Source organism: Euwallacea similis, chromosome 21 (genome assembly GCF_039881205.1).
Source record: "Euwallacea similis isolate ESF13 chromosome 21, ESF131.1, whole genome shotgun sequence".
Classification (NCBI taxonomy): domain Eukaryota; kingdom Metazoa; phylum Arthropoda; class Insecta; order Coleoptera; family Curculionidae; genus Euwallacea; species Euwallacea similis.
Genome location: NC_089629.1, coordinates 915,723 through 928,093, shown reverse-complemented (window position 1 = coordinate 928,093; position 12,371 = coordinate 915,723). Strand labels below are relative to the sequence as shown.

The following is a 12,371-nucleotide window of genomic DNA, read 5'->3' as shown; positions in this document are numbered from 1 at the left end:
AAGGCAATCCCGCACCCTCTTCCCTAAAACCACTCTATTGGAGCATTTCCAAATCGTTTTTCCTTTTCTTTGCATTTTATAAACCATTATTTATGTATAAACGTAAGTGTTTTTTTCATAAGGGCAGAAATATCGTTTTATGTTAATTGTCGTTTTAACATATATAAATGTATATATTTCATCAAGTTCTTTCTCATTAAAACAACAATTAACATAAACAATTCATTTTAATGTAGCGATATATTTACTTCACGCGCTGATAAAGTGGTTAGCGTTACTTAATATGTGATATTAATAGATCGATGGACCCGTTCACTAAGCTGTAAAATTGGCTAACGTACCTAATTAACTAAATAGATGCGCCAATTTAGCACGTTAGAGTAAACACGAAAGCGGAGAGAAAGAAATGCGTCTATTGGATGCTACGTTGGCTATTTTCAGCGCCATTATTATATCATTAAACGCTCGATTACATAGCAAGAGGAATGCAGGAGGATATGGCATGCCATGATCGTTTTACCAATGTTCCTGTACAGTTAACAACCCGGAGTTAGGAGGATAAAAAAAAACGAGACGCTCGTGAATATTTTTACCCCAAAATACCTTTTCCATAAAAGTAGGCATATTTATGCTGAACATTTGACCCTCTCTAAATATGCCATGTTACGATCTTTTGATATTTTTATATGAATATCGTGATATTTGCCAGAAGCGCAAAAAAATCGAGACCCTATTTTAGCAGTGAGCCTACTTTAGAGGGCAATGAACCTTTTTTAGAGAGCGTTAAACGAATCCAGAATGCTGTAAAGGTCTCTGGGAGATCATTGCAAATGCATTGATTGAAATTTAAAATGATGATTAACAACAGCAATCATTGCTGAGTCAATGCTTCGAACAATACAGGGGTTCATAATCTCCATGTGGCTCTTCATATTGCAATTTTAGGACCTTTCATACATCCATCTTAAATTGATTGAAATTGGAAGGTATAAATCAATGGCGAGGAAAAGGGTTAATGTGCTGATATTTCCATCATATAAAAAATTTACTGGAGGGCTGTAGCCAAATCAGAAATAGTAGATGAAACCGAATGATCTTATCGACGTATCTGCATAATTTTGAGTAAAATAAAATCTCGAGCTAGAATTTAGTTCATTTCGATCAACACCCTGTATGCAGGGTGTCCCAAATAAAGTGAGTTCCATGGTGATTATGGAAGCGATAAGAGATACAAGGTGGCTCAAATTAGGAAAAAGATGCGCATTTTTGTGCCCATTCAGAAAATATTTTAAATTTAAAAATATACTCAGGGGTTGTCAAAATATATGAGCAAAAAACTGAAAACTGCGATTATTGAAAATCATAAATAATGAGCACACTGTTTGAGTAAATTGTACTAAATTTGGCAGTTCTTTATTATCAACAACTGCCAATCAAATGGAGTTTTCAGCAGTTTTCCAGGTCTTCTAGATTTCGAGAAACTATATCCAGCTTTGTTAATTTTTATGTCCGCCATATTATATTTTGGTGCCGTCAAATAAACAATAAAAAAGCTTTTTAACCATACGCACTACAAAGGTGCCCTTGGACCTACCAAAGTAGGAAAAATAAACAAAAACATTATTTCACCTTAGTAGGCATAGAAACAAGCGCTTTAGTGTTGTTATGGATATAAAAAAAATAAAAACAAGTGCTATGGTTTATACTATTCAAAGAACACTAATGTACAACGTACTCTGTTTAATGAGACAATAAAAAATTAATATGTTTTTTTTAAGTATTAACGCAATTACAATTCTATAAATTTTATCAAAAATAACAAAGAAACACAACGAAGGAATACTTTACCTACTATAAGTAGCAATTACTAATCTTAATAACTATAAAAAATGTTTAAATATTTCTCCATTATGGATAACACAAACCCTACATCGCTTAACAACGGACATACAAGCACTTTTTACCATATCTGGAGGTATTTCTTGAATAGTTCGCACAACTGCAGCCTCCAACTCTACTAGTGTATAATAAGATCTGCAATAAACCTTATTTTTTACATATCCGTCCGTTGCATGCAACGAAAGTATCCATAACAACACTAAAGCACTTGTTTCTATGCCTACTAAGGTGAAATAATGTTTTTGTTTATTTTGTCTACTTAAGTAGGTCCAAGGGCACCTTTGTGATACATGATTAAAAAGCTTTTTTTATTGTCTATTTGATGGCATCAAAATCCAATGTTGCGGCCATAAGAATTAACAAAGCTGGATATAATTTCTCGAAATCTAGAAGACCTGAAAAAATTCTGAAAACGCCATTCGATTGGCAGTTGTCGATAATAAAGAACTGCCAAATTTCGTACAATTTACTGAAACGGTGTACTCATAATTTATGACTTTCGAAAATTGCAGTTTTCAGTGTTTTGCTCATATTTTGCTAACCCCTGTGCATATTTTTAAATTTGAAATATTTTCTGAACGGGCACAGAAAAGCGCATCTTTTTTCTAATTTGAGCCACCTTGTATCTCTTACCGTTTGTATAATCCCCATGGAGCTCACTTTATTTGGGACACCCCGTATATACTGGGATTGTTCCAGAGGAGACAAGTGAACCGTTATGCGAGCTTAAATGAGAGTCAGCGAAGTTAATTAATTAATTGAAAGAGATAAAACGCGTTGCTCGAGGAAAACAACCGATAACCTTCCCCGATATAAATTAACAGATGTGCTCTGGCTTTCGGGGGGGGGTATAAAAAGGGTTGCGCTATTATTTTTATCGGCTGCGCAGCCATCGGTAGCAGCCATGGTGTGAAGCGAGGTGTATTTCCACGCTCCATGGGGCCGTGACTAATTTGATACTTATTTTTCTGTGCAAAGATATCGTTTACATGGCTTTCTAAACCGTGACGGTAGCTCTCAAGCAGAAACCCCTCACGTGATTTATTTGTTTGCATCTTTCTGATCAGTTGAACCCGCGCTTTAGAGGACAAGGGCCGATTTTTCGATCGATCAGATTTATTCATACGTAACAGAGAGAGATGGCGGAAAAGTTTCCGGGGCAATTTAGGCGAGGGCTTGAATGATTAACTTGGAGCTTACCCGTGCCGCTACCCACTAATCGTCGAAACATGGCGAACAACGTAATCTACTTAGCTGCCGGATTACGCCTATCAGGCGAGGCCCATTCCGACTATAGAGGAATGGGCTCATTAATTTTTCTACCATGGTGTTGTTCGAAAAAACCCTCTGGAACCCGAAGAAATAATGACTTCAAGGTGGCCCACATCGAAATTGGCCGTTGGGAATATTTGACAATTACCGTTCGGCTCGGCGCACTAAATCAACTACTGAGTAAGAAAACTGTAAAAAAGTAGACCGCTCCATTGGCGTAACTAGGTGTGATTAAACCGCTCGGCTTTGCGGTTTTCCGTTCCGCCCGCTGACAGAACGAAAATAAAAACTCGTTCTCGGTCAACGATTTAACAAAATTATTCACGACCATGTAATGTCGTTTCTGTAGCTGTGAAATCAATTTGCTCGTAACAGATTTCGTCAATGTCTTTTGTTGTTTGTTTGGGTTTTAACACGCGGTTTCACGAGAAAAAAATTACTGTAACGGAAATATTTAAATGGTTTTCACGGACCGGTGGACGTAACCTTCAAATTTTTATTGTCGATATCCTGATAATTGAGCTCAATGAATAAGGTGAGCATGCTTATCAGATGCTGGCTTCGTCTAGACCCGCCAACGTCAACACGAGACCAGATTAGAGGTTTAATAGAATAACCGCTCGGAAACCCATTGAATTCCTCGGCAAAAATGCTCTATCTCCCATCGCTCGGCTACCACCGGCTATACAGTGTGTCCAAGATACGGACAACCAACATGGGGATCTCGGAAACGGTAATAGATACAAACTTGGTTAAATGGAAGGAAAAGTGCGCATTCAAGAGAATAGTTTCTCGATGCAAACCAATTTACAAAATGAATTTATGTTCTTCAGATATTTCGGAAAAAAAAAACGAAAAAAAATGGTTTTCAATTACTTTCTCCATTATTTTTATAAAGGAACCAAAAGAGGTTTTTAGGTAAATTACAACCGATCAAGTCTGCACCTATTACCGTTTACCAGATCCCCATGCTGGGCGTCCTCATCTTGAACGCACTGTATTGATTTAATTGCGCAATACGCGACGACCCACTACGCTTTTCCTGCAAAGCCTTTGCCTCTTGTCCGTGTCAGCGTCAACATTTAATTACCTAATAAGTCCCCCAAACCTTCTGTCACCACATTTACCCGAAATGCAACGTCTTCGACCTCCCAACCTAATTTACTCGGACGTCGAACGCTAAAAGGCAAAGCCGAAACTTGGCCCGAAAATTCCTTATTAAGAGCAAACTAAACCCGACGCGTTATAACATTAAACAGAGGAAATTGTAGAGCCGGGCCGGGCAAGGGTCATTCTCACCCCCTTCGACCGAGGGCGGCGGTTAAGGGTGCCCGCAAACCGCTCGCCACCCGACCGCAGACCGCTTTGCCAGACCGTCCACTAGTTTGTAATCGGATCGCGTTGCAGCCGAGCTTCGTTTTATCATTACGACACTGGATAAGCTTCATGCTTGACTATGTAATGGAGAGATGTTTGTGACCTTTCTTGAAGCACTGTTGATCGAATGGAAGGAATGTTCAGCACCATTTTCGATCATTTTTAACTATAACGTCTAGATGCATAATGCGTACACAGACGGAAAAAAGCCATTTCGGCTAACTAGACGCAAAATCAAACTTTTGCCGGACTTAAGCCGATCGAAGATTTTTAATTACTCCACTAGACTTGTCTCCAAAAAGTACATCGAAAATGCTCCTTTCAATTTGTTTACCTCCTATAGTTACGAAGATTTCTTATATAAACTTCGAACTTGGCCCACCTTGTACACGAGCAAGTAAAAACTATCGCTAATGTCTAAGAGCAGTTGCGCATGACTTCCTTAGTGTAAACAGCGATAGGAAGTGCACTCGTCGCGAGTTAAAATTTGTACGTCCAAGCGTCTTGCTAATGCGCTTTCGCAATTATACATAAATTAATTTCAAACTTGTTTAAATGTGTTTTGACGAGTATACAGGGAAAACGAGTTTAGTCCAAGGAAATGACATACGTTTTGATTGATCTGTATGAAGAATTTCTAGAACTATGGGATGCGAAACAAACGCTTATGAAGGCAGAAATGAGGAGCGAAGAGCGGAAAAATTTTAAAATAGTGGAAATGCAATTAAGAGAAAATTCTCTTATTAATTAATAAATTCTTAGTATTAAATTAAATTTCTTAAATTCTCTTATTATTAAATTTCTTTCGCTTCCTTTTCATTGATGCAATCGCAACATCTGCTGCAACTCCTTTTTCATGCGACACTTTAATTTGCTGTCTCTATGCTAAAGAAAAAACTATCCAATGTGCATGACATTGCATTCCATTGATGAAGGCTACTCCCATATAGCGCCTATCGACAGTAATTACAGCAGTTCTTTACTTATACGTGAATCTTGGCGCAAGTTGCTCTCAGCAAGTAGAGCAAGCAAGTTACTTTCCCGTGTACACGAGCCTTAAAGCTTGTAGATAAGACGCAGACTCCCTTTCGTTAGGCAAGAACATAAAACTGAGTGTATAACTTAACTACCACCTACCAGCAGTGCACCACTTTGTCGTTGTCATAATTAAGCGGATCTGTGTCTAGCATGTAAGCTGGGTGAAACACGTTGATTGCAAATTTATTCGGATTGGAGCCGAGAAAGGTTGGCACCGGTGACAGTTTTAGCATCCTAATGTGCAAGCCGAGCGAAACGGGGTCGATGACTTCGCTATTAATTGCGGCATAAGCAGCGTTAACTAGCAATTAGTGGACGCGTTTACACCGCGACATACGACAAGCGATCCGGTAAATCTGCCTCGAGATTTGCTTCGAACAGACGTATTATTTCAGTCCAAGCCGAGTCAAAAATCTCACCAAAAAAATGTCCAATTTTTTCCGCTTCGAGCACCTGGTGCTAATTACTTCGACCTAGATTTACTCAACGACACCGTCGTCGTCTTCGTGTTTTTCACGGAACCGTACAAGACTGGGAGGTAAATCAGTGAGTGAGTGCTTGCAACAGCATGTTTAATTAGCCTAACGAACATGTTCAGCGGTGTTTATATAATGGCGAAATTTTATACGCCGGAGCATCAAAGCGTGGAACACGAATCCCTTGGCTAATTTATGCGCTCACTATACGGCCGACACTAATTTTGCACAATTACTCGGAATGTGCGTTTAGTTCACGCCATATAAAGTAATATCAAAGATTTGCTTTAGATTTACACTGGGATTTACATATCTTAATCGCGCAACCTATTCAGGGATTTAATCATCTATAAACTGTATAATTGACTTGGAACTACTAAAGGTGGATTGAAATTTTAATCAAAGGTCACAATCAAGTTATACCTTTTCTCGGATATTTTTCATTTACGAATAAATATCTAATGAGTCATTTGAAGGAGAATTCTTGGGCTACGAAGTGGCCCCGAAAAATTTGAGAAGGAACATGACAAAAATGCTATCCCATTACAAAAAAAAAAAACACTTAAATGAGGCACCGTTTTTGCACACAAACGAAATTCCAATGTTTCAGAAGAACATATGTGTTTGCTTGAAGGGCCACGAATAATCTAATGCATAAACTGGAACTTACCAAAACGAAGAAAAATTACTACTTGTTGGCGCGATGGAAACGCTTAGTTACCCCGTCATTACTGTTCGTTACTCGTTACTCGTTAGCTCGTTACTAAGTAATAACACACTACTTAAATTTCTTTGGTAGATACAGTGTGTTTACTCACACAAATGAACGAGAAACAAAACTGAAATATTTTCATTTTCAGTTTTGCTCTAAAGTTCTAAGTTGTTTTGCTGCCTCCAATTTCTAACTTTGGGAATAAACAGCAACAGGCGACAACAAGAAAATTACCGTTTTTACTTTAGTAGATAGGCACCTTAACGAGGACAACTTGGCCGAAAAAGCAGTTCGATTAAAGAGTCTGCGCCTCGGTTGGCACAATGTTGGGACCTTGCAACCGACAATTTTTCAAGAGATAAAAATTTCAATATACATTTTTTAACGGCTTTTAATATGATTCAACCTGAATACGTTTTTACAACAAATATGGATCAATGGGGAAAAAAATTATCTTTAATGCTAAACCGGGTGTTAACACTCGGTTCAAGTTGCCTTTTATTGAAGAATAAACATCAGTTGTAGAATTGATTTTGTGGAATAACGTAATACCTAAGTGTTAGTTACAACGTTATTTGATGCTTTCATCATTTTAATGAAGAGAACGGTAATAGTTAAAATCTTTTAAAGAAGAAATTCTATATGCAGAGTGCATAAGAAATCATATAAGGCGTTTAAATTTAATGTTTCAAATGGAAAGCCCAGTTTTTATTTCACATTACCAATCTATACGAAATTCTAGACCGAGTCCTAGACACATACGGCCATGCATCATTTTTCACCCAAAATGTTTGTGCAAAAATGGACTTTAAAAAACCGTTCATTTGTGGAATAATAATTGTAGCAACGCAAAATAAACAGGCCATCAAAACCGTAAAAACTGGTTTATATCAGATGTGAAAAATGTCATCCATTTTGCTCCCATGGTTGGCGAGTGTTTGGCTAATTTTGAGAAAAAAACGTCCCTACTAAATGACTCGTTGGGTGTGGTTGACTTTTAACTTATCAGCTTGAAAGGAAGGTAAAATGTATATATAATTTTTTATATTAATAAACGCGAAATAAAAATTAACTTGAAAGTTATGACTAATTTTTAGAAAATCCTGTGTGTTTTAGTTTTTGTCAAAAATTACTGACTGAAATATAAACGAATTTGTTCTGTGTTTTTGCCGCGCACTTATATATACTTTTAATAGTTGCGGTTTTAAAGGACCTAAGATTTTATGAAAAGCTAATCTAAAATGTTTATAAACGCACGCATAAAATAAGTGAAAACACAAGTACGTATTAACCTGCTAGAGAAGCCAACACAGGAATCAGGCCTGGAATCAGACATTTTTCTTCGTATTTGTTTGCAATAGTTACTTCGACTTTGGAAAATTTTCATGGGCAATCATTAAGTGTACGTTTTTTGCTACATACTCAACGTTTTTTCGTCGCGGATAATAAAAAAAGAGAAACAAAACGTGGAACAAAACCTGCAGCAAAAAACTGCTAGCAAACACGCGTTATCGAGCATTTTTTTTTATATTTGCTTTTTTTTATTAGACCGACGAGGGGATTGCCCTATAACATTAATCTCTGAAAAATTACATTTCCGAAAAATTTTCCTTTACAACGTTTTTCATGTCGGCCGTCGAATTAGGCATTTTTAGATAAAAGGCATCACCTCGAACATCGATGTATACGACGGAAGATCGAAGAACTTCAGTATGTGCTCTAATGCATGCAGACTTCCCGGTAGATGCCTACTGCATCAATAACGCGATCAGTGGCAGATGAATCAAGGCCCCAAGGAAATTATATAAGTGTAAGATAGGAATATAAACCGTTAGGCAAATATTTAGCCAAGGAATGAGTTGTGCAAACTGAAGGCAATTTTTACAATTCGCGCCTGAAATAATTTTGAGAATGGGTCAATACAACATTATTTATATTCCCGGGCTGTGTTATACGTTTCGCCTTCCCGACGATGACGGGGCCGTGAAAATAGAAATAAAACCCGAACGGTCTGTTTGTTTTGTAATGTTTAATGATGTATAATAAAATATTTGCCTGCCACAAAGCAAACACTTAAATAAGCGGTATATTATCAACACAAATCCAAGATTGGGAAAACACACAAGAATTTTGACACGGCGAGTGATGAATGTTTTAGGAAAATAAACGCTACTAAACTGATTGCTAACTTAATAAACGTATTGTTCGCCTTGAAGTGAGCTTAATTTCAATTCCCGAAATGCAATTTTCGACTTTAACACACTCGATAGTGATAATAACGCTGATAACCACAATAATAAAAGGTCATTAAAACTGGTGTAAATTTTAAACCACTTAACAAAGACACATTTGACTTCCTTATCTACATAACGTCCGAATACCCATTTAAACTATGCACCTAATTCCATCGCCTAATAATTAATTTCACATAATAAATGGATGAAAAGGAGGCTAAAATAAATTCGTTCGTCAAAACTGATGCCTTATCGCTCTTATATATATCGTAAGAAGTTCAAAAGACAGGAAAAACTTTTTAATACCCCACTAATGAAAAACACTTTGCCACCCTTAAAATAAATTAAAAGTCCAACAGAGGGTCGAAGCGAGGGACGAATTAGTTGGCAAAGCCTCTTTCATAAATAGCAGCTGGCAGGGGAAGAGGCTCAAAGGGACAACGCACCCCTCTCGCAGCAGGTACTAAAATGTTATGCCCTTTTTATAGGCCATCGTAAACAGATGGGACGAATTAACTCGCCAAAACGTTCAGTTTTTGTTGTTATATTGTGGAGATATTTTGATGTCCAGGCGTGAATTGTGAAAAAATGTTAACGGCATTCCACCTCTCGATCCCTGATCGGGTAAAATACACTTAGCTACATAAAAAAAAAGACCACTCCAACAAACTCGGATCGGTTCCCCGAACGACTGAAAAAGGGGCCCATTATATGCAGCCACTGGGTATCTTTCTGGGAAATTATAGTTGCCATGGTAGATATTTATTACCGTGGCAAGCTCCTTTGGCGGCCGACCTCGACATCAGAAAGGCAGGTAGACCGGAGTGTTAAACACTATTTTAAATATTTTAAACGCGCTGGCAAAAAGGTAATTGATTTCAAATATTTTTCCCGGGAAATATTTCATAATGACAGTTAATGGACACGGCCGCGATGTGAAGTGAAAATTGATTTTATACGCAGACCTGTGTAGACATAATAGTTTCTATTCTGACACATTTAATACTTAGTATCACATGGCCTTTAGCCACGTCATTAACTAAATATTAAATGCGAAAGATGGAAAGGTTTGAGATCAATTTGTGCAGTTAAATTTAACTGCAGGCTACTTTCCATAGGATAGACCTTTAAGGTGCATCAGATTCGTTGTATCTCTGAAAACTATCTGTATTAATGTTAGCAGCACGGGTACAGATTGGTCATTCGGCCCTTGCTAAACAAATCGGCATTTGACTAATTTGGCCCTCAGCCGACTGTGCATTATAGTAATGAAGTGTGGAAATACCTAATCAAAAGGAGGACGAAGAAGTTAATATCCATGGGAAAATCGAGATTCATCGCCTTTCGATCTTTCTTTATCCAGGAAACGGAAGAAGACCAAAAAAGTTTTCTTCAGAAACTTTTAATAAGAAATCCACAAGGCACTGTACTGCAAGTAAATCAATAAATATATTATAGCCCATATGTTTCACAGCTTCGTCTCCACTAATTTTTAATAAGCTCTCTACTTCACATACGGTGAGGCGTAGCTTGCCTTCTTGTATAGAGGTGATGGGTGCGCAAATTCGAAAAAATAATAATATTGTTAATTAAAAAAATTGAATTATTAAATTAAAAGAAAATAAAATAACAAATTAAAGAAATAAAGTAAAATCTTATCGAATCTCACACGAAGACATGATGACGCAGCAGTAATCGTAAAATGTCCAAATATTATAGAGTTTGACACGAAAAGGTCTCTGGACGATCAAGAAAAATTTATGTATTTGTAGTTTGTGCCCTGGGATTTGACATTAAAAGATAAACAACAACGTCTTCTTATAGCGGAAATGTTTAAAGAAGACTTTTAATGAAATGATTAGTTAATTTGCAGAAAGTATGCATGCTTATCCGTGGATAAAGTATAATAATGTAATCGCAAATAATGAGCATCATTCCCTCAGGAGAGCCGCGCCACTCGCTTCACTCGGCGCAATCTTCTCCATCGGGGATGATAGCGTTGATGATATGCTGGTCCAATAATATATTATTTTCCCACTGGAATTTACTTTCTAACTACCGGAACGTCTGTTGATACAACGAGACTTGTCAAAGACTTGTCAATTGGCTTGCTTGAGGCACATAAGTCAGTAACTAAACCCGTGTACAATGTGCTCATTTACCCTGGTATCTGCTACCGCGGAATTTTTTATTTTCCGAATAAACAAGTTTATGTCAGCATAAAATTTGAATCCTCAAATATTTCTCTTAAAAATAGCACTTCAAGGTTAAATTTGCGCATTTTTGGGTTTGACCGTGAACCCACAATATGTACCTAAAACAAGCCAAATATTCTATTTCAAAAAGTTTCCTAAACCTAAACTTGTGGTGTCTGTTTAAGTCGCCTTAATGCAGCCATTAATAGAGTGTGTTTTAAGTTGCATGCTCTATTTCCTTGCCCATTTCCCTCCTGATGATATCCAAATCGCTAGCCGAGATAATTGCTGGCAAATCGTTGGAAACAATCGGGATTTTATATCAGAATTTGCCACGATGATCACCATTTCTTAACTTGACCTACGTTTATATCACGTGCTACCGAGGTAGTTTAGGCACGTAGGTACTTCCCGGAGAACTTACCACCGTCATTTCACTTCTGAGTTTACCGCGTGCACTCGAACTCTTCTTAAATATTGAAACCAATTTTAGAGGAATCGCAAAACACAAAGCAAATCAACCATTTCTTAACTTGACCTACGTTTATATTACATGCCTTCTCTATCTGCTTTCGTTACGCTAGATCCACACATGGGGGATTCGACGTGTCTCGAATAGCGCGGACAATCGACATTCGATAAAGAACAGCTCATATTGTAGATGGGTCGTTCTAGACAAATATTCTTTGTCCGGGGAGTAAATTCACCATTCCCGCCTGAAGTGGGTAAAATATGCGGAATCAAGGAGGACGCAATAAATATTTCGCCAAATGGCGATTATTCGGGATTTGCCAAATCCCGCATGTGTGGATGCCGAGGTAGTTTTTGTGAGTAGATGCTCGTCCGAGTACCTGCCATTACCATTGGACTTCTGAGGTTATCACGTGCACTTGAAAGGTACTCAGATATTAGAATTAATTTCACAAGTCACGGAGCAAAAAAGCAAATCACCAATATGGCAAAATCCGGCTAAAGCCGTTTCACAGGTAGGCATATCCAGTTATAATCACGAACTTTTGCCATCTTAAAACTGTATAGCGGATCATCGCCATTTGCCGTCGGATGGTTTCAATGATTGCCGCATTATAACCGCAGTTTCTCATTCCGTCGTTAAAAAATGATGGTGATGAGTACGGCGTGTACAAGTTAATTTAGTGATACAGTAATA

At 37.6% G+C, this 12,371-nt stretch overlaps 1 protein-coding gene across 3 annotated transcripts in view; it reads right to left on the bottom strand.

Moving 5' to 3' along the window:
- LOC136415820 (transducin-like enhancer protein 4) overlaps positions 1-12,371 on the bottom strand; it is an 81,666-nt gene that overhangs the window by 68,640 nt on the left and 655 nt on the right. The gene's annotated exons all lie outside the window — the stretch shown is intronic.